The sequence below is a fragment of the Xylocopa sonorina genome, chromosome 5 (assembly GCF_050948175.1).
Source record: "Xylocopa sonorina isolate GNS202 chromosome 5, iyXylSono1_principal, whole genome shotgun sequence".
NCBI lineage: Eukaryota > Metazoa > Arthropoda > Insecta > Hymenoptera > Apidae > Xylocopa > Xylocopa sonorina.
Window position 1 is genome coordinate 12,541,992 of NC_135197.1, and position 19,933 is coordinate 12,561,924.

The following is a 19,933-nucleotide window of genomic DNA, read 5'->3' on the forward strand; positions in this document are numbered from 1 at the left end:
GCGGCACAGGGACCAACTTTCGTGATTAATCGGATAATAAAGCACGCCCCAGGAGCATCGCCTCTCACCCAGGTGAAAACGATCCGTCGCGACATTGATTCTCATCGAACCAGCCTCCAGCTCGCGTTTCCTCGCAGCGTGCCTCCTTCTGACAAATTGCGAGCCTTCTTACCGTCCGCCTCGGCGGTAATTCAATTCGGGAGTAGTTAAGCCTCGTCGCGTCTAACGGCCATTAAAGACGTACGACTTTGGCTCGAATCGCTCGATTTATAGGATAAATCGTTTAACTGGGGCCCTCGATATTCACCGAAAGTTAAATTATGCATCTCGCAAATGGAGTTGACGCGCACACGCGCCACAGTTCGGTTCCTCGAGTGTTGTAAGCGGTCGAGGACTGCCGCGTTCAGACCGGTCGAGTGAAACGTTAAGTGGCCCTACACACGTACGCTGGTATGCCGCGATTTATCGTACAACGAGTCAGACCGACCGAAACGCTTCGAATCTACGTCGTAAGCTTGAAAACGGTTCGAACGGACGGGGACTAGGAACAATTCGATCGATCTCCTCCACCAGCAGTTACTATAAATCCATTTCGGTCTAACAAGGGTAGCCGGATGGTCGTACCGACGGTACCCAGGTTCAGCCGGCCAAAAAGACAAACAAGAACCGATATTAACCACCGACGGAATCGGAAGCTCGCAGTTTCTCGTTAACAAGGGGCTAAATAAAGAAAGAAAGTCAACCAGCAAGTGGGTCAGACGCTGGAATCGTCTGAAAATTATCCAAAGGGCACAGGATAAACAGCCAATGGAAGAGTGTTTACACGAAGACGAACTAAATCGATCCAGTCAGCAGGCGATCCGTGCAACATCGATTTCTCCACGGCTAAGGCGCAAACTAGCCGATCGACTGCTGATCGGCTTCGTTACCACCCCCTGGCAGCAGCTCCCTGCGATAAAGGGTGAGGCTGGCGAAGGGTGGGCTCGCAAGGAGCCGCTGAAGCTCCGCGGCACGCTCGCCTCTCTTCCTTTCGCGCGCAGTGGTGCAGCCTTCGCTATTCTCGTCTCGAACTTGCGCTCTATTTATAAATGTCGTGCATTTACATACGCGTTCTACGTTCCGCGATCTATGCGTTTCGATTGTAGAACGGAAGGCAGGAACGATCGAGCCCATCGGGGAGTGAATTTATGGTTGCCAAGTGGCGGGAAAAGTATTTCACAGCCAACCATTCGGGCTGCGATCTCTTTAAATGAGATTCAGCGCTCCTCCCGCGAGCTAAATGATCATCGAGCACCGTGGAAATGTTTTAATTTCGAAAACTGAATTCCCTTTGATTGAACGTTCCTTTAACAGGGTAAAGTCTTTGGAGTTTCTACGCCTTTGCGAAGGTAGCAGCCGCTTTAACGACGGTGTAATAACCACGTTCGACGAGCCAGAATGATCGCTAAAGGGCCGGGAGGCTGCCCGGAAAGTCGACGGGGGTTGGGTTTACGTGGTTGGGAATTCAAATGGAATCGCGAAGTCTCGTTCCATCCAGGCATCGATTAACCCTATTCTCTCCCTTCCCATCCCGTGTCTACCCCGTCCTCGTCTATCTCTGAATTCCATCATAATTCACCATGTAGCCCGTGATGCATTACTCGCGCGTGCACGCGAATCCTGCGCGCAGCTGGGACGCAACCCTTTCCCTGATCGGACGCCCATCGAAATATGTACATATATATACGTTTTATTTCTTTTTTTTTTTGCGATACGAACAGCAGAAACGTCGTTGTTTTATTCGAAATAAAAAGTAATACTTTCGAACTATTAGCCACCTTTTCGCTGGCTGGAATACAAGGTCGAGGATTCATTACTCACGCATTGTAGGGCACGGTGAAAGGGTTAAAGAAACCCGTTCATTAAATCACCGGCGAGAAATGAAATTAACACGACGGCTCGGATACCTTTCGCTCCACGGACATCTTTAATTAATAACCGTCGAGATCGACGCTCCAGATTTCCACGACCACTTCCCAGCCCTCCAGGAATTGCTCTCCGCTAATTATTGTTCGGCAAGATTGATCGCCGATCGTCTCGAGCCAGCGTTCCCCCATCAGCCGACGAGCGATCAGGATCCATCCGAGCAACGCCCGGACTTGTTCGAACTTCCGGCGGTAAGCCTCTTAGAACCTCGCCCGCGAGGAACCTTCGAAACTCGTCGAACCTCTTTAACCAGAACCTGAGGTCTGCCAAACTCCGTCGCCTTCCACCGACAACGTCTGCTACGAATTTTATAATCCCGTACACCTTAGCTGCAACACTGCCAGGGATTAAATCGTCCGAATTTCGTTAAGACTCCATCGTCTGCCTCGCGCGAAACTTTCACAGCGTCTATCCAACGAGAAAAATAGGGAGGAAACAGGGAATTTGCATTTCATCTACACAGGTTCAAGTGAAACTGAATTACTCGCGTCACCTTGTGCACACGCAGTAGAATTTTTCGCAGACACAAAGCTCGTAAAGGTTAACCGCAATCGTCACGACACGATCGTACAAGTGACTAATCGCTCGCAGTATATACCTCCGCACGAGGAGTGAAGTAGACGGAAGAGAGAAACGAGGGGTACGTCGAGTAGAGTGTTCGCTGTCCAAGACAGAGACGCGAGAACGGACCAGGCGTGTGTGCTGCTGACCGTGTGTGGCTCTATTAAAAAGCGACGCGGAAATATAGGGCGATAAACGGCCAGCACGAAATCTTTGGAGGGAAGTTATGCGTTCGTGCGGCCGCCACGACAGCCCATTCAGAACGACGGGGGCACTGCAATCTCGCGAGCGTGTTGGCGGATTCACCGGCGATACAGCGATCCGCCCGCGAAACGTTCGACCCTTCTGTCCAGGATTTATCGCCGCGCTATCTTGCCGGCGAAACAGTTTGCCCGGCGCCATTACGGTGCACGATAAAAAATTGAATCAACCCTAGGCGACTGGCATAAATTAACCGTGAAACCAGCCGCCGTTAAGTTCGAATTAAAGGCGCGCGTTGCGAGGTGTGAATCGGGATTTCAACGCACCGCTCCTCGACCAGGAGGATCGTCGTCGAAGGTCCGTGAATTTGTCACAGTCGCACGGTTCGACAGGTTGCACATATGCGACCGGCAGAAACGTTCGAAACGGGCCGCGATAACGAATGGCCGCTGTCGAATGACGCGAGTAATGTATTTCTGTGGGACGAGGTTGTTTGCTCGGAAAACATCGCGTGACAAACAGGAAAAGAGCGATGCAGAGCGCGGCGATCTGGACGGGCATTAATACGTCTAAGTTATTGCAACGATAGGTGCGATGGAAAGTGACAACTGTTGGCCAGAGACCAAATCGGACGAATATCGTCCGTTGCGCGACTTTTCTACTCGGAACTTAAAGATCGCATCGAGATGGACGGATAGTGGACCAATGGTGTTCGAGCGATTCGTAGACTTTCAACGACAGGGTCTGATTGCGGGGTACGAAGAGCTTCGAGTGGATCCGGGCTAATCGCTGATGTTAACCGGAAACCTGTCGCGAGTAAACGAATCACGCGATTCGGAAAACAAACGCGCAGCTTTCGCGTTAATTGACGATAATTCGATGTTATCTGGGATCGTTGTCACGGTCATCTGGACGCGTATTATACGGTTGTTACGTCGTTAAGCGAGGACACGCAACGCGATTTACACGCGCGGTTACCCTAACCTCGATAATTGCTTAAGTTCAGCCGATTAAGCGAGAAGTTCCCGCGAAACTGCGATCTTTCGTGTCCCAGCTCGATTATGCTGACTTATATGAATTTCTTTCGAGTCGCCAGCTCCTTCGGTCACTTTCTGAACCTATCGTTAGATCAGAAACAAATATCAAGTTCTCTGAAGTAGGAGAAACTGTTGAAACTGATCGATGTAGGTGAAAAACGTAAAGGGTATCGATGAGAAACGCGAACAGTGATGGTGATCCTATCAGTTTCAGTAGCGTAGACCAATGAGAAGCACGACGGTAGATAAATCTGTCCCTGATTGGACACGAACCGCAGTAGATTCGCCGCGCCAGTCAGCCAGACTCGGTGCTCGCGTTTATAAGTCGAGCGAAATGGTACCAGACTCGTGGCAATAAAAAAAAGTCGAAGATCGAAAAGAACTTCGATTCGTGGACTTCCCCCTAGCTATTAATCTTAAATAAGGCTCATAAAATCGGGGGAGAAAGTAACGGAAATTACTCGAGAGAATGGAGAACGATTTCGGGTATGATTTAACGCGCGATTACGAGACGGAGAGCAACGCTGCGAGCAAACGATACTAATCGGCTATTATTTTGGCACTTTCGCGGAGTACGCGACACAGCAGTCGCGCTACGAAAACGGAATTAAACGTGTGATTTACGGGGCGATAAAGCGGACAAAGGGGATCGCGTGCGTAATCAGGTGCCGCGGAATTAAAGTTGGGCCTGGTGAGCGTTTCGAAATTTAAAGCAGGCCGAGGACTAACGCGGGATTTATAGCCGGGCTGGTTAAACGGCGAGCGAAAAGTGAGCGCGCGTTTAATTAAATATAACTTCTGTCGATCCCACGTTGCGGGGTGGGAGGAAAAATTCTGAATTCGTCGCGGTTCTTCTGCCGGCACCGGGCCTCGCTCGCGGGGATTAATTAAACGTTTATTGCTCGAATTACAGGTGCACACGGTTCGTGGAAACAAAAATCGCAACGAAACAGTGGAGCGTCGTGATATTCAGAAGGATGATCCAACTGATAACGCAGCAAAAGAGTTCCTTCCGAGCGAACTTCCATCAAGATCTATGAACCATCGTATTCCCCATCGTCGAGTCTCTTTCGTACAGGAGAGAAAGGTACATTCGTAAGAAAGCAACGAAGCCCTTCAAATACGATGGATCCTGGCCGAATTTCGAAAGTATCCGCGAGATCCCCCCCCAACTTATTGGCAGAAGCATTGATTTACATTATGGCTCGGCGTTACGGCGTGTCTTTCCTCCCTTCGCCCCCTCGCCTCGGTTCGCCTTTTATTCGTGCTCGTTCGCCGTAAAGAGAGAGGCTGGCTCTTGTCCAAGGGTGCGGAAAGGAACTCGGGAAAAGGAGAAGGATTCGAAATCGATGCCCGTGCCCCTTCTCTTTCATCTCCGCTCCGTTCGACGGTACGGAGGCACGTCTCGAGGCGCTCCACTTTTCCCTTCTTCCTTTCAGGCCTTCCAAACACGACACGACGCCCTTGGGAGCTCGTTCCGTGCTAAGGGATCGACTCCCGGCATCCACTCTGATCGCATCGCGATCGCCTTCCTCTCCATTCGCCGGCTTGTTTCCCTATTTTCTCGACGCCGCGCCACTTCGTTGGCAAATCGACGCTCGATGCGCCGATCCGCGCCCCGACGCTTCGCATACCACGTCTCGTTCCGTACCAGACACGTATACACACCCGAAACCGTGCATCGCCTCTGGACTTTACAGCAGTTCTTAGGCTCTATTTTTGACGGAAACAACAGATTCTTCCTCCTTTTACGAGTAGTAGTGCTCGCGAGAATTATCGTATCGCAGACGCGAGCGAATTGTACTTGGAATTCGTTCACGACGCACCCGATCCCGCTTCGAACTAACGAACGAGCGTAGTTTTTGGTACTGAATTAGTAATAGGCAAGAGTGCCGCGTTCTCGATGATACGACCAAGACCGAGAGTGAATCACACGTTTCAGTGGAATCGCTGTATCAACGCGAGCTATTTCCGAGTGCACTTACCACGGACGAACTTCTGAAGACCTTGACCCTGTTACCTGAAAACCTTCGAAAATCGACGCAGCGTCGACCACGCTTTTAAACGATCCAACGGAATCGGGCCGCGAATCGAAACGAGAGTAGACAGGACGCCCTAAACCGCCCCGTTCAAATATTAAATCGCCGCCAAAAATACGAGTCGCAGGATCGAAAATAAATATCCTTCGCACGGGAGTAGCCAGGAGGGAGGGCGAACTTCGACACCGTTCGCCCCTCGCTGTAATTTATTCTGATCCTCTCTCGCACCGATTAACCAGCAGTGGACTGCCAGAGATTGATCGGACCGTAAACCGTGAAAGAGGCTAATGAGAAAGGGCGATTATGCTTCGGAGAGAAAGAGAGAGAGAGAGAGAGAGACTCGACTCGATTAACCGTTAAATGTCACGGAGGAACAATTATTTTTAGTCCTCGATCATCCTGCCGAAGACTGGCGAACTTCGCCACGGATTTCGCCACTTCGATTCGGAACAATCTCTCAACTGTCCGGATTCAAACAGCGAACGACAATACCACCGACAGTATTGCCCATCTGTGCACTTGTTAGGTAGCCGAAATCGAACGTAGCCGGAGGAGAACACGCGACGAGGGAAACCAGCGCGGGCCTTGCGCAGTTTCACCGCTGCGCTAGACGTCCACTTCCGGTCCCGAGCAGTCGCGCAGCACGAACTTGGACACCGGCCAAGACAGCGTCCGCGTGGCGAAACCGCGGCGAAACGGATGGACAACGAGGGGGATGGGTTGGTGAATCTTCGTCGAAAACAGTCTGACTTCGGACTCGTTCCGGGAAAAAATTCGACGATGCGCCACGCGGCCTTTGTCTGAAATTTACGAGCTTTCCCTGGTTCTCGCAACCCTGACCCTGATGACGATGGACAATGAGGTTGAAGTTGGGAATTCCTGGAGGACGGTTCCGCAATGGCGACAAGTGGGATATATCTCGAGGAGCGTGTACCTTGCGAATTCGTGGACGCGGCAGTTGAACCGAACAGCTGTTTCCGTTCGACGATACGAGCCTGTGGACATGGGCGTGGTAGCACGCAACGAATTGATCAAACTTCAGGAGAAATAAAAAGGCTTGCTCGACGACGTGGAACCGATTGTTTAATAGAGGGGAAGACGGAGAAACCCGTCCGGGCCGGGCAGATGATTTTCTCAGCGAGAGGAGAGAAACACCGGCGAAAAGGGGGATGAGAATTTCTGTCAGAAGCAAGCCAACCCTTTGCGCCGAGTTACCGCCATAATCGAGAAAGCCGTGTTGCTGGCGAGCAACTGGGTCATTCCTAACAAAGTGAGTCAGTCGACTTCGAGCCGAGCCGAAACTTTCCGCCGGTCACCTTTCATCTACACACACCGCATCCACGTACGAGACTGTTAATTGTCCGGAAAAATTCGCCTGGTTACACCCCGAGTGAAATTTCCACGAATTTTCACCTTCCGCGTTTAAAATTTTCTTCTTTCGTATATACCTAGACCTTCAACTTTGATCGACTGCCGAATGGTAATATTGACGTGGATGTAATGATAAACGGTTAGAACGAAGGGTTCTCCTTCTAACAATTTCAACCCTTGCGCGACTACTAAGCTTTGGGTATATGGATTTAGATGGAATTTTGTGTGAAAACAAAAGACGCATATCCGAGTGCTTTGCTGCGGTGTTATGTTAGCAAATATTTGCTTAAACCCTTAAATACGATACTCGTTCCGTACGAGATATACATACATAGTGTTGGACAAACGTTTAAAATCGCAGCACATTTCGAGTAACGGAGTCCACGATGAACGGCAAAGGAAATCGTTGTTAATATGAGTAGAACGAATTTGAAATTGATAAGAAAATCGCAATTTCATACTGAACGCGATGAAAGAAAAAGAGAGAAGTTGGTTAATTCCCCGCCAAATGAGTCTGGACGCGCGTAATCAGTCAAGCGGATTGAATTCTTTTCTAAGACTGTCCAAAGGATTCTCTCATCTATTCCAGCCGCGTCCTGGAGCGGATTAAACGATCGGTTGTTATTAATTTTTCTTTCACGCCCGATTTGCCCCGCCCAAACTGGCCTCGTGCAAGGCTCCGGCCAGGCAGATCGATAGAGAGACATAGATGCCGTAAGGCCATGGAGGATCTTATGGGGGAGAGCACGGATAGAGGCGGAAGCGAGAGGAGCTCGTGCAGAAACCGCAGAAGGATCGCCCCAGTGGGATCTAAAAACTGCTGCTTCATTCTCGATTTAGCAGCCGAACGGACGATGCTCGAGCAACCCCGAAGATGACGAGGAATCGTTCGGAATTTTTCTTCTTCCCTTTTTTTCCCCCCTTTATCGTGTCCCACGTATACGTATATATATATATACAGACGACAAAAGGAAGAGGACCTGCCATACCTTCAACCGCAGGACAATCTTGTTTAACTTTGATAACGGATATCGAGGATTTCCTTCGCCTGTTTTAGTTCGCAAGTTCCATCGTTTGTTGGAGCAAACAAAGCCTCGCGGGAGAACAGATGGTGGTCGCAACTTGAATCATAAAGTCTCGCGGCAGAAGATAATCGAAAACAGTTATTTCGGTGGTGCTCTGGACAATTCGAGGAAGTACGTTCGCGAGGCGGACGGTTTTATTTTCGCCAGTGAGGAGATGGACCCGTGTTTCAAAGGAAGTCGGAAGGGAGTGCGCCGTGCCTCTTCGAGATCTAAATAACGGAGAGGTAAATCTCCGCCGGTTAATAAATCCCTGGAATCTCGACGCCGCTGGACCGGCAGAGGAGGCTGCTTTCTCGCTCGAGCGGCTCGCTTCTTTTTTCTTCCTCCTCGTCGATCGTCTCATGAATTACAAATCGTGTCTTGTTAACGCCGCTACGGGACAGAAACGAATGGCCCCCGCAGAGGTAACCGAATAATTTTTTCGACGAAAAAGAAAAAAATGTCCGTTCGAACGGGTGAAGAAAAACAGCCAATTCTCATCCGTCGGCTTCGTGCTCCAATTCCGCCTGGCGGACGGAACACCTCCACCGTTGTTGGCATGTAGATTTTTCTAATCGATCACGCGTACAGCCGCGTCATAACGCTCGCGAAGTGGCTCGTTAAACGTGTATCGCAGCGAGCTTGTCGATTAGAAAGGGGAGAAGAGAGAAAGTTGGATAGAAATCTACGACGAGCAACAGGGTGATCCTAAAAGAAGACCTCGACCGTCTTCGGAGACCATTGTAATCATCCGCAGATCCCGCCGTTAATACTTCCATTAGCACCTTGAATGAGACAATTTCAACCTTTCGTTTCCTGCCATTTAGTAGAGCCATTACAGAGGGAAAGCGAACATTCCATCCAGCGCAGGAAACCGTCTTCGACACGCGAACGAACTTTCCCTCGAAAGTTCCTCGCGTGACCTTACCGGGTTAAATAAGTACGACGAAGGGCGTGTCCTAGGCTGTTCGTCGGACCGAGCCGCATAAATCACGCGTTTTTCCACTGAGGTATGCACCGTTCAACCACTAAAGGAATACGACTGACATTTTACGAGGGATGCTTCGACCAGCAAACGAAGATAAGGTCGACAGGTGAGAGGAGACCAATTTTCATTCGAAATATAACGCACACATCGTGTTTTCGTCCTGAATACTAGCTAAGAGGTTTGGCACGAGATTGGTACACGCAGGGAACTAGATTGGCTACCAAAATGGAGAGACGCAGGCACTCACGAGCTCGCGGTTTAAAGCACCGGGAGATTCGTCTCGCAAAATCTATTCGAAACGGTAACAGGCGCAAGAACGTAAGCGGAAAACCGACCGCGGCTGGCACCGATGAAAACACGCAGAGGAATCAAGCGAGCCGGTCCGCTCGCAGCCAAACGTTTACACAGCGTAAACTCCCCCTCGTCCCGTTTCGCGTTTTACATCCGCGAATTTGCATGCCCGTAAAAACGGATCGTAAACAGAGAGACTGGCGAGAATTAACGCGCAGAAATGTTTAACGAGAACAAGACGACGGCGGGAGTCCTAGAAAAGCCGGACGCGATGCAGTATCCCCTAGTTAACCAGGCTCTTCCGTCGTTCCGGCCCAATTATTCGGCAATTCCAGGCCGATCTGCTCGCCGCGGGGAACTTTGACGTTCCTCGCGCTGAACTACCGCCGGAAATCCGGCGGATTCCGTTTAAGTTCCGCGCAGCCTGCAACTAGGGGTGGGTTCGCGCGGCCTTGATTAAATCGACCATGTCCAGCCAAAAGACGCTGCGGGTCTGTTACGCGTTGCTTAGGAAGCCGCTGCTGGCCAATTACCTGAGAAACGTTTCATTATTTCTAACTATAAAACCTTCAACAACGAGGACCTGTTTCAACCCTGTTCTGGTCTACTGAAGAAAGAGCTCGAACGAAACCGATCCTTTGAGGGGGTGGTTTTAATTAAGGATCAAACGGTGGCCCGAATTAAGATCGAGGACTCGCGCGGATTGTGGAACGAAACGGAACACCGGGTTGCCTCGGGTCGACCCGATTCCCGGAATATTTCCCTTTTGGAACCGGCGCGCGCGTACCAAAGATGGTGGTAGCTGCCGCAAGTTCAGCAATAGCTGGGAAGAAGATCGACTGATAAACAGGAGCGTCGTACGACCTTTTATTCTACCAGCATTGTCGTAACGAACCGCGCAATTCAACACTGTGAGCCAGGACGAGATTTTTAACGAGTTCGATCCCTCTGATTCGATGAGAAAACCCTGATTGATCTCGATCGAATGGAGGAAAACCTCGATGCTCTCGAGCTTGATCAACGAGCGCCGAAAATAAAAATAAACCTCTTCTGTGGCAGACAGTGATCAGCTTCGTTTCTCTGGCGATTTCCCGAGTGGAAGTAACAGTTTTCTCCGAACTCTGTCGCCACCGATAAAACCGTACTTGTCCTTTGATTTAAAGTGCGCGTTGATAGGGGTCGATCGATGGGACCAATTTAGCGAAATCGCTTGGACAATTCGCGCCTACTTTTGTATTCCGAAATAAATTCGTTCGATCGGCCCGCGCGTCTCTTTTGCCGCGACCGTTGGAAATTCTCGGCGTGTTCACGTTAATATCGAGCCAGCGGGAAGGGGGTGGTGGAGGGAAGCGTCGATTCGCGACGATTGCGTGGCGAAATTTCCATGATTTGAATCGCTGATGGATTCGTGGCGATCGACTCGCCGTTGTAATACACCGTTGACAGGGGCTGCATTAGCATTTTATTGGTGGGCACAGCCGCCTGTTGCATTGATTAGTAAACCGGCTCGTGTTCGCGATCGAAGCGCGAAGCCTGATTAAACCTGAGATAATCCCAAAGATCGTTTCCCGATTCACGTCGGGTATCAAGAATACAACGTCGCTGACCCGTTAATTTCGTTCGTTAATCATATTGGTCCGTGCGGCGTTTAAATCCGACTGCGCTGATGATAATCGGATACACGATTCAGCTGGACAATCGTGAACGGTGATGGAAAGTGGGTACGAGCAAGAAACAACGACGACGCGTACATCCTCGAGAGCTTGTTATCCGCACGATCCAGGGGTGGTGGTTCTAGGTGTGCGCGCATGGCGTTCTAGAAGCGGTGGTGAACGATAGTCGAGTGTCCCGAGGGATGGCGGAGTATATTTTTATCGTTCTCCAGAAAGAAGGCTGGCCACGAAGTCCCGTCGCGTGGAACGACAGGAAATCGATGGCCAATGAAAGTTCCATTATAAACTCGCGCCGCCGTCGTCGTCGCCGCCGCCGCGCGGCGGAATAATTATAATAAAACATTATTACGCGCTCTAAACCGTAAAATAATTCCATCGATATCGAATCGTTGTCGACGGTCGCTTTGAGTCGCGTTCCTGTGCATTTTTTTCACGGGCAAAAAAGAAAAAAAGGGAACACCGATACGTCGATGCAAAAGTAGCTTAAGCAATTGATGCGTGTACAAGTATAAGTGAAACGTTAAGCAATTTCGTAGCCACTCTGGATCGAGAAGACAGAAAACAACGAATCGAGCAAGTGGACGAAACAAAAGGAGACTAAAACACTGGAAATGCTCTCGAATACATCCTTTGAAACATTACTCCAATTATCCAAGATGGCGAGGAGAATAATTCCGCCCTTCGTACTAAGAACTGCAGCAATTCCGATATTAAGGAACCAAGAAACACAAACGGCGAGAGAGTACCTACAGCCTCCCATTTGCAGGAATGTTCAATTATTTTAATTCTCTGGCGGCGAGACAATTATAATAATGGACCATCGTAAACCAGCTTCACCGTCCGAATGATTTTTTATCTCTCCTTATCACGGTTGTCCATTGGAGTTCGCGGGGCCGGAACGCGCATAGCGGATTACTTTTTTAATATCCCTAGGACCGCTCGAGTTCGACCTTCAAAATATTTGGTGTCTATTAGCGAGATGAATGTAACGCCATTCAAATCTGTCCACACGAAATGAAAATACCTCCAAAAAAAGAAAAGAGGGACGATTTTAGCGCTCGCCACAGAATGCAGCAACGTGCCCCGTCAATTATTCTAATTAAATCAGATAGCAACAACTCCACGCCACTACGCGATTCTTTATTCGAACCAGTCTTCCCTGAGGCGGCCTCCACGCGGAAGCCCATTAGAAATTGTTCGCCAGGTTGAATCCGTGAGCACCGGAAAAGGATGCACCGCTCCTCGGAAGTCCTTTCTTCCGAATAGTGTAAATAGGGTCGTGACACGACGCGTTCCTACGTTCGACAGCGAACAAAGCTACTCTCCTTCGCGAAATAGTACCAGCAGATGTTAAATACCTACCAGCAAAACGACAGGGAGTTATGCAATGGACAAAAACGCCCGCTCCATTAATACGCTAGATAACGGTACCCATGGGGAAAGAATTATGTCACGTTATTTAATACAGTATATTGAATTCGCGATAAAAAAAAAAGTGAGGTAAGCCTTTTAAAGAGAGAATTCGAAGTAACGTAACTTCGTTGAAAAAACGGCCTTGTCCCTCAAAGGAAAAAAAAGAGGGTGAAGGGGTGGTTAAATGAGGCCATTGTACAAATTACCCTCTGTCGACGTTATCTCTCGCAACGTTTCGTCCTCGTTGGCTCGTACGTTACGCGATTCTGCACCCGCAGAACGAGCCTATGCGACCGTGCACGCTACCATCCCCACCTCAACGTTTCATCCCCCCGACCTCGTCGCATTTTCAGTAGCTGCCTCCCGATTACTGGCCTCTCGATCGAAAATGCGAAATTTATCCGTCTAATCGCGACCTCCGATACAGGCCTGCCCGGTATTACTTGCGTAATCTGATATAAACGGTGATCGCGAATTAATTGCGAGTAACAACGAGCGGCCCCTGCCGGTCCGAGCCTCGTGTTACCACCACCACCACCACCACCACCCGCTGCCATTGGGGATTATTCACGATTTATGGGCACGAATTATCTCCGCATTTTTCCCAGCAACACCATCGAAACTAGCTCATTGCCAGCTAACCCGCCGAGCGCGTCGACCAATAACTTAACAAGTGTCCAGCGACGAATAACAGCACACAATACGGACGCGCAATGCTGAAGATAACGTAAACTATGACCGAATCTCAGTCAGAGTGGGAACCATTGCCGACAACAGACCCTACGACGAGACGTACATCTCGAAATCGCGTCACGTAGAAGTTGAACAAACCTAATTAGCCACCCCCACGAGTAAGGGCGTCGTAACGGCTGGTAAGGAGGGATACGTGGGTCGACGCGGGCCGTGGATCGTTCAAAATTCCTGTCCGAGGGGTCGCAGGTCCGCGAAACCGCGCGTAATATCCACACCACGCGCTCCATCGGCCTGTGCAATCTCCATTATCGCGGTACGAGGGCAGCCGCTTTAACGACACACGCCCGGATCTTCCGTGGAGCCGGCCAACCTGGATATGAGACCAGGCGACCGTGTCCTGGTGGTCGAAACCGGAAAATAACTCGGTAATTTCCACGTTATCAACGTTGGCTGCAATTTTAATGGCCGCCTCGGTACGAACAGCGACGCGACCACCACCGAACTACCCTCCTCGGTTTCACGGGGATCAAGAGTTTTTCAGCGAATAAACGGACGTAACGAGCGGCGGATATTTTCTGCGAACATGACCACGAACGACGAGAAGGTACATTACAATGCCGAAATGATCGCGGAGATGACGATGGGCAAGGCTGAAGATGAAACAGCCGCGCCATCGAATGAATTCGCGAACTGGCCCAGTTTGAATTCGCAAATTGGCCGGAACGGGTCGACCGGAACTTTTTTTCGGGAGACGCGGACGAGCCGAAGCCAGTACAACGACAGTTTCGATTATCCGCCTCCATTTTTCTTTTTTTGATGAAAAATAAAAGCAGACGGTTGGGAATTGCGTTGGGACGAGTGTTCCATTGAAATCGCAGTAATAGCGCTCGCTGGTGAAATATGAAATATAGTAAAAGCTTCTTGAGCCCGACAGATATGACTCTGTTTCAGAGAATTCTTTATCGTCCCGTTGTTAAGTAACGGTATCTTAACAAATTCTGGCACCACGCGTGAGAGAAACTGTAAAGCGTTCGATATATTTTCGCTCCGTGGTTCGAAACCGATCTAACTCTAAAAGCTATCCTCCAACGAGAAGACGGATAGATATTTTAACGAAGAAGAAAGTGTATCTCTTAATTTCGTGGCAACCTTCCCTAGGATTCCTTCCTATCCACCAACCTCCACCGACATGCTGTACACGTACCCTTTTTGTACCATCCACTTTCACGTTTTTCTCCGCTAGCCAACCGAGGAAGATTGATTCAGAGTTTATACTACGTAGCACGTAGCGATCTTATGGGGGTAGGGAGGGAACGTTCCGACGGGCGAGCAACCCCTATGCTCGAAGGATCATTAAGGTTGCCTACTTCGGCTTACCGTGATTAATTGAACGCTCTTCGTCCACCTTTTTCCACTCCTGTTTAATCTAAACGTACCTCGCGCACCATACGATCCGTTTTTCTCCCTGGAACCTTTTCAATGTTCCCCCGTTCATATTGTACGGCGCGCGTTTTTCTTTCACAACTACCCGAAGGCGGCGCGGCGCGCACAGAGCCACTTTTCCCTTAGACTTTTTCCCCTTCGAAGACGAGGTTCGCTAGAATTAACGATGGAAATTGCATCGAAATTCGTGAAGAACTGCTCGAAATGTGGGTCAAGAAATCTTAACGCGCCTTGGATCGTCGTTCTCCGCGGGGTTGCTCGGTTCGAGGTACCGTCGACCAAGGAACGGGGGACCGTTCGAAGAAATCCGAAATAATTATCGAGGAAATAGACGCGAAAAGAACTTTGATCGCAAACGATCGGACGGCCTTCAGAAATATATTTTACGGCCACTTCGTCGAGTCTCTTTTAAACTTCCGTCACACGCAAATTTTTACCGCCCGTAAATCCCCGTAGGCTTTTCCACGGTCTAAAAAAGAATACGCGGTGGAAGCTGAGTGGCGCGGATCCTTGACGGAAATAGGGACGGGGGAACGCGATCATTTTCCCGGCGTTAATTCGATTTAACGGCGCGCGCGCGCGATGTGCGTGGCCGAGGATTGAAAAAGGGACCGGGCTCGGTTTTACGAGACCGCACCTGAGCGAAATGTGTTCCGTGTACGCCGACGTTATTTTGGCCGCGCGCCAATCGAACTCGGGAAGTGTTTGCCGAGCGTTCATCCGCTTTCATTATCCGTACCTTCCTCTTTCGCTCGCTCCGTTCTCTAATCTGCTCATTTTCGTCACCTACGCGCAGCCCTCATCCCCCCTCGTCCGCTTTTCATCGGCTTCGAATTCGATTATCGACGTGAAAGGAAAGAGCCGCCGTTCCGAACGCATCGCTGCCTCGTATGATTGACGCCGCGGAAGGCTGCGAAGCTAACCAGACCCCCCAACGACTTTTTCTTCTCGACCTTAACACTTTCAGCGCTCGCTAAAATAATCGAACGCCCTCCGCTCGTTTCGCAACTCGAGTCGCTCGAACTTTGTTCGCGTGAACGGTGCCCTATGGGGTAAGGAAAATGTTTAAGAGAGTAGTTCTGTCCACGAGTTGTTCGACCAGGAAGCGATCGAAATGTTCTTCGATCGGTAGAGAAAATGGATTCATGGTCCAATTTTGGTCGAGAGGGAATTCGACGGATTCGGAACGTTGAACATATTGAAGAGCGTAGAACCCTTCTAACCATGGCACCCGGTACGCCTATGATCCCTGCCCCGCCGACGACGAGAGGGCGGAGATGAATATTCGATTCACAGTCGAGAAATCCACTGTGAAAATCCGTTCCACGTTCTAGCATCGACTTAGCCGGCGCTGAATCTCCGGGATTTCCTAGCCGGAACGACTTTCGCCGTATCCCGGCCTCCTCCATCGCTCTATCATCCCTCTTTTCCAATCCGCCCCGCGAGCTTCTTAAATAAAGGGGTTATAACTCTCTACCCTCGGCCCCGACGACAAATAAGGGATGAAACTCGAGTCAGCCTGTTTCTTCGATGAGAACGAAGTTTACATCGCGTCTCGTAGGAAGATCGAACGAACGAGACGCTTCGATATCGATGCTCGTTTCCGTTTTTCTTTCTTTTTTTTTCTTTATCGAAGGACTTGTTTGTTCGTGGATAACGACCCCGACGGTCTTCGATTGAAAAGAGTTACGCGACGCACGGTTTGCCCGCTTCCTTCTCGCTCCATTTTCTGCTCGTTAACTCGATTCACTCTCCCGATGGCTCGCGTTTAATTCGACCGTTTATCGGAATTTTAACGAGGAATCACCGATTTTATCGCTCGTATTTCTGACATTTCCCCGTCCCGCGGGGAATTGTCACTCTCGAATGTATTTTTTTGTTTCTCCCGCCCTGTCCCGGTCGCGCGAATTTTCGCCGCCCCGGCTTTTCCCTCCTTCCAGCCTCGCCCGCTCCAAATCGAGCCGTTCGCGCGATAAATCCTGCGAGCCGGGTTATTGAGAGGAAATAACAGGGAAAATCTCGCCAGCAACGTGCAATTTTTAAAGGCTCGCCTCTCCCCTCGTCACGCGCCGGCGTCTACTCTTTGGAGAAATAATTGCAATCTCCCCCCCAGCCAGTGATTACATTTCTAACGCTCTGAGACGTGCCACGAAATATTATGCCAAGGTAGCCAACGACAAGGGAGAAACGCACGACGCGTGACTCTCGACGGTGTTTCCCTCTGAATCGATAAAATTTTTACCGTACCAAGTCGCGGAAATAAACAAACTACCCGTCGACAACCAGCTTCTGTAAACGTACGCTCGAACTCCCTCTCGTTAGGCGATTAAAAAATAATATCATTCGGGACGCGGGCATTTTCGAGCCGCGCGTTCCCATTGAACACCGCGGTCGGAAGTTACGTCAGTGGCACGAGAGAACGGCCACGGGAAACAATCGAGCGTATTTTCCCTCCCCTTTTTTCTCTCCGCCACCCCCCTCCTTTTGTTGTTTAAAAGGAAATTACTTCGGAACAGACGATTCTCGACGTTTACGATTTCCATGCATACATTTACGTTCGATCGTAAAACGAATCGCGGCGCTATTTAAAGAGCCCTCCGTCCAGGAGGCGAGGGAACGATCGAGGGAAGATCGCCTGATAAACGAGGCTCGTGATTCGATCGACCACGGAGGTCCAAAGTCGACGAACCGTTCGAGGGCGCGTGTTTCGATACGACTAATCGAAAAAATCGCCAGGGAACTCGAAGCTGGACGGTATTTGTTCCCCTTTCACGAGCGGGGGTTGATTTTCGCGGGAGAACTCGCCTTGTACTGAATCGCGAGCCGATAAAAATGCAAACTGCGATGAACGCATCGACGCGAATTGGATTGAGATGAAACGGCCCCCAGAGCGAAACGATAACATCCAGCGATAACATCCAGGTTCGATTGGAATGTCTTTATTAAATGTAAAATGGAATTGCAGTAATTTGAATCGACCCCTCTGTTACGTTTATACGAAGGAAAAGAAACAGTAGATTCGATCTTACGGGACTTCTGCGTAGAGTCTCGAGTATAGAACGCATCGTAAACAACTTTGGTTCCAAAAGTCGACGCTTCGTATAGCAGTTGGATGCTGAATGACTCAGAGGATCGCGCGATGCGAACGGATACGGTCCTTTGGAAATATCGTTTCAACCGCAGTCACTGTAACGTCACGGTATTTAACGTCGCTTCTGGTGAACTCCAGCCTCGCAACCGCGTTTCCAATTTTTTCCACGCTCTTCAGAAAAATGCGCACTTTTCAACGGGAACGAGACGGCTCGCGTTTCCACGACGCGGAAGCGCACGATCCGCAGTTAACGCGAGTAACTGTTCGCCCGACTCGCATAAAGTGCGTGACGATTTCTCTCTTTCCATTCGAGGGAAAGAGGAGAGCCGAGAAGGGGTTGCTTCTGCTTCAACGACTGGTTTCTTTTTCATCTTCATCGGGACACCACTGTGGTCGTCTCGTCATCGACTTAGGGGTAAAAAAAAAAGGTAGCGAACAGGAAGAAACGAGTTGTTGTGGGGTTGTGGGGTAAAAAGATGTGAAATAATATCGTTCGTTCGACTAATACGAAAACGAGGGACAATGGATGCTATTTAATGCGTAAATTGAAATTTTCTTGGAACAGAAAATGCAGTCGCGCGACCGTGAACGAACGCACGGGCTCTGTTCCGCGGCAACAGGCGAAACTTAATTAACATACCGGGGTAATGGAACACGAACAGTGATTCCAGGAGCTGTTCGAAAGCGTGCTTGAAAAGCCAAAGCCGGATGGATCGTGTAACGCAAAAGGGGGCCAAACTGCGTTCCGCGTGGAACGAAAATTAATAACGCCGATAGGAATTTATGGGGGCTCGCGCGCGCTGATACGTATTTTTATCACCCTACCACCCCGTAACGATCTCGCTTTCTTCGATACAGCGGGGAACGGGAGTGGGAATCGTGCAGTATTTTTAATCCCGCTCGTCCGACAACGAAACGACGGTATATCAGGTTGACTGGCGTGAATGAGAAATCGATGCGGGGTAGCGTACGTGATAGGAATTTCGTGGCGGCGACTGTTTGTCTAGCCTTCAAATAGATTTGAAAAGTATCGCGTTAGAAGGCTGCCTAGAGAAATCCTCGAGGCACCTGTTGATCCTTCTCGTTAAAGTTTGAAGGAACCGACATGGACTAGCCTGGACACGCAACCTGAAAAGCGGCCACCGTTGCTGACACGGGGGTAAGAAAAAAAACCGGCGATGTTATTAGCCTACGAGCAAACGTGCATTTCCTTCCCTGTTCGCGATGAATATGCAACCGACTTCCATCGATTATCACCTTCTCAGCCGTTTTTCTCCCGCGGGATTAAATTCGAAATCGAGCACTTGCACGTTCGATTATTCAAGGCTCGGATCGTTCGAACGAGATCGAACGAAAATATTCAACACTAGCGGATGCGACTTCGCGTGCCGCGGTTCTGCATCGGATTAATCCGTGTCTCTGGTGACGTTCTCGTTTCAAGACCAACGTATTCGATTTGTTTGAAGTGTTTTTACAAAAGTATCGTGGTAGTATCGTGGGTACCAGTTCACACCTGAACTCTGACACGCTCCCGTCGACGGAGGCGTTACTGTTCGACGTGCGAAACAATTGAACGGGGCGCGATTAAAGTTATCAAAGGCTGCGCAGTGGTGCGCACGTGGGGTAACAGCGGGAAGCAAGAGGGATGAGACACGAGGGGTGAAACAGAGAGAAGGCAATTTAAATTGCAATAATTAACGACGAAAACGTGGGGACCGGTGCTTATTATAATTGCATTGGCAGAACGCATTTATGCGGCCGCTCACGTACCGAACCGCGCAATAATGGACCGTCGTTACCCTTTAACGAACCTCACAGATCCCCCAATTCCGATTCCATCGTAAAAATTCGTTAATCAACCGAGCATTGTCGTTCCCCTCTTTTTTTTTTTCAAATCCGTACACGCGAAACGATTCCACGGGAATTAACGAAGCTACGATCCTAAATTCTCGTTCGCCGTTATCAAAAGCATTCGACTATTCCTAGCCGTTGGAACCTTGAAAACTCCATAACCCAGCGCGGCTACGTGCGCGGCTCTCAGCGTGATCGTGGATCAGAGGAAACGCAGTTTCGCGCTGTAACTTTTTAAAACGACCGGCCACG

General features: G+C 49.8%; 2 protein-coding genes across 7 annotated transcripts in view; one reads left to right on the plus strand and one right to left on the minus strand.

Moving 5' to 3' along the window:
- Nucleotides 1–12,521, plus strand: part of Pi3k21b (phosphatidylinositol 3-kinase regulatory subunit alpha) — a 344,756-nt gene extending 332,235 nt beyond the window's left edge. Inside the window, exon 14 of the mRNA XM_076895572.1 lies at nt 12,508–12,521. The gene's annotated coding sequence lies outside the window, so the exon portion shown is untranslated. The remainder of the gene's footprint in view (nt 1–12,507) is intronic.
- Nucleotides 1–19,933, minus strand: part of Shal (potassium voltage-gated channel protein Shal) — an 84,470-nt gene that overhangs the window by 61,904 nt on the left and 2,633 nt on the right. The window lies entirely within an intron of this gene.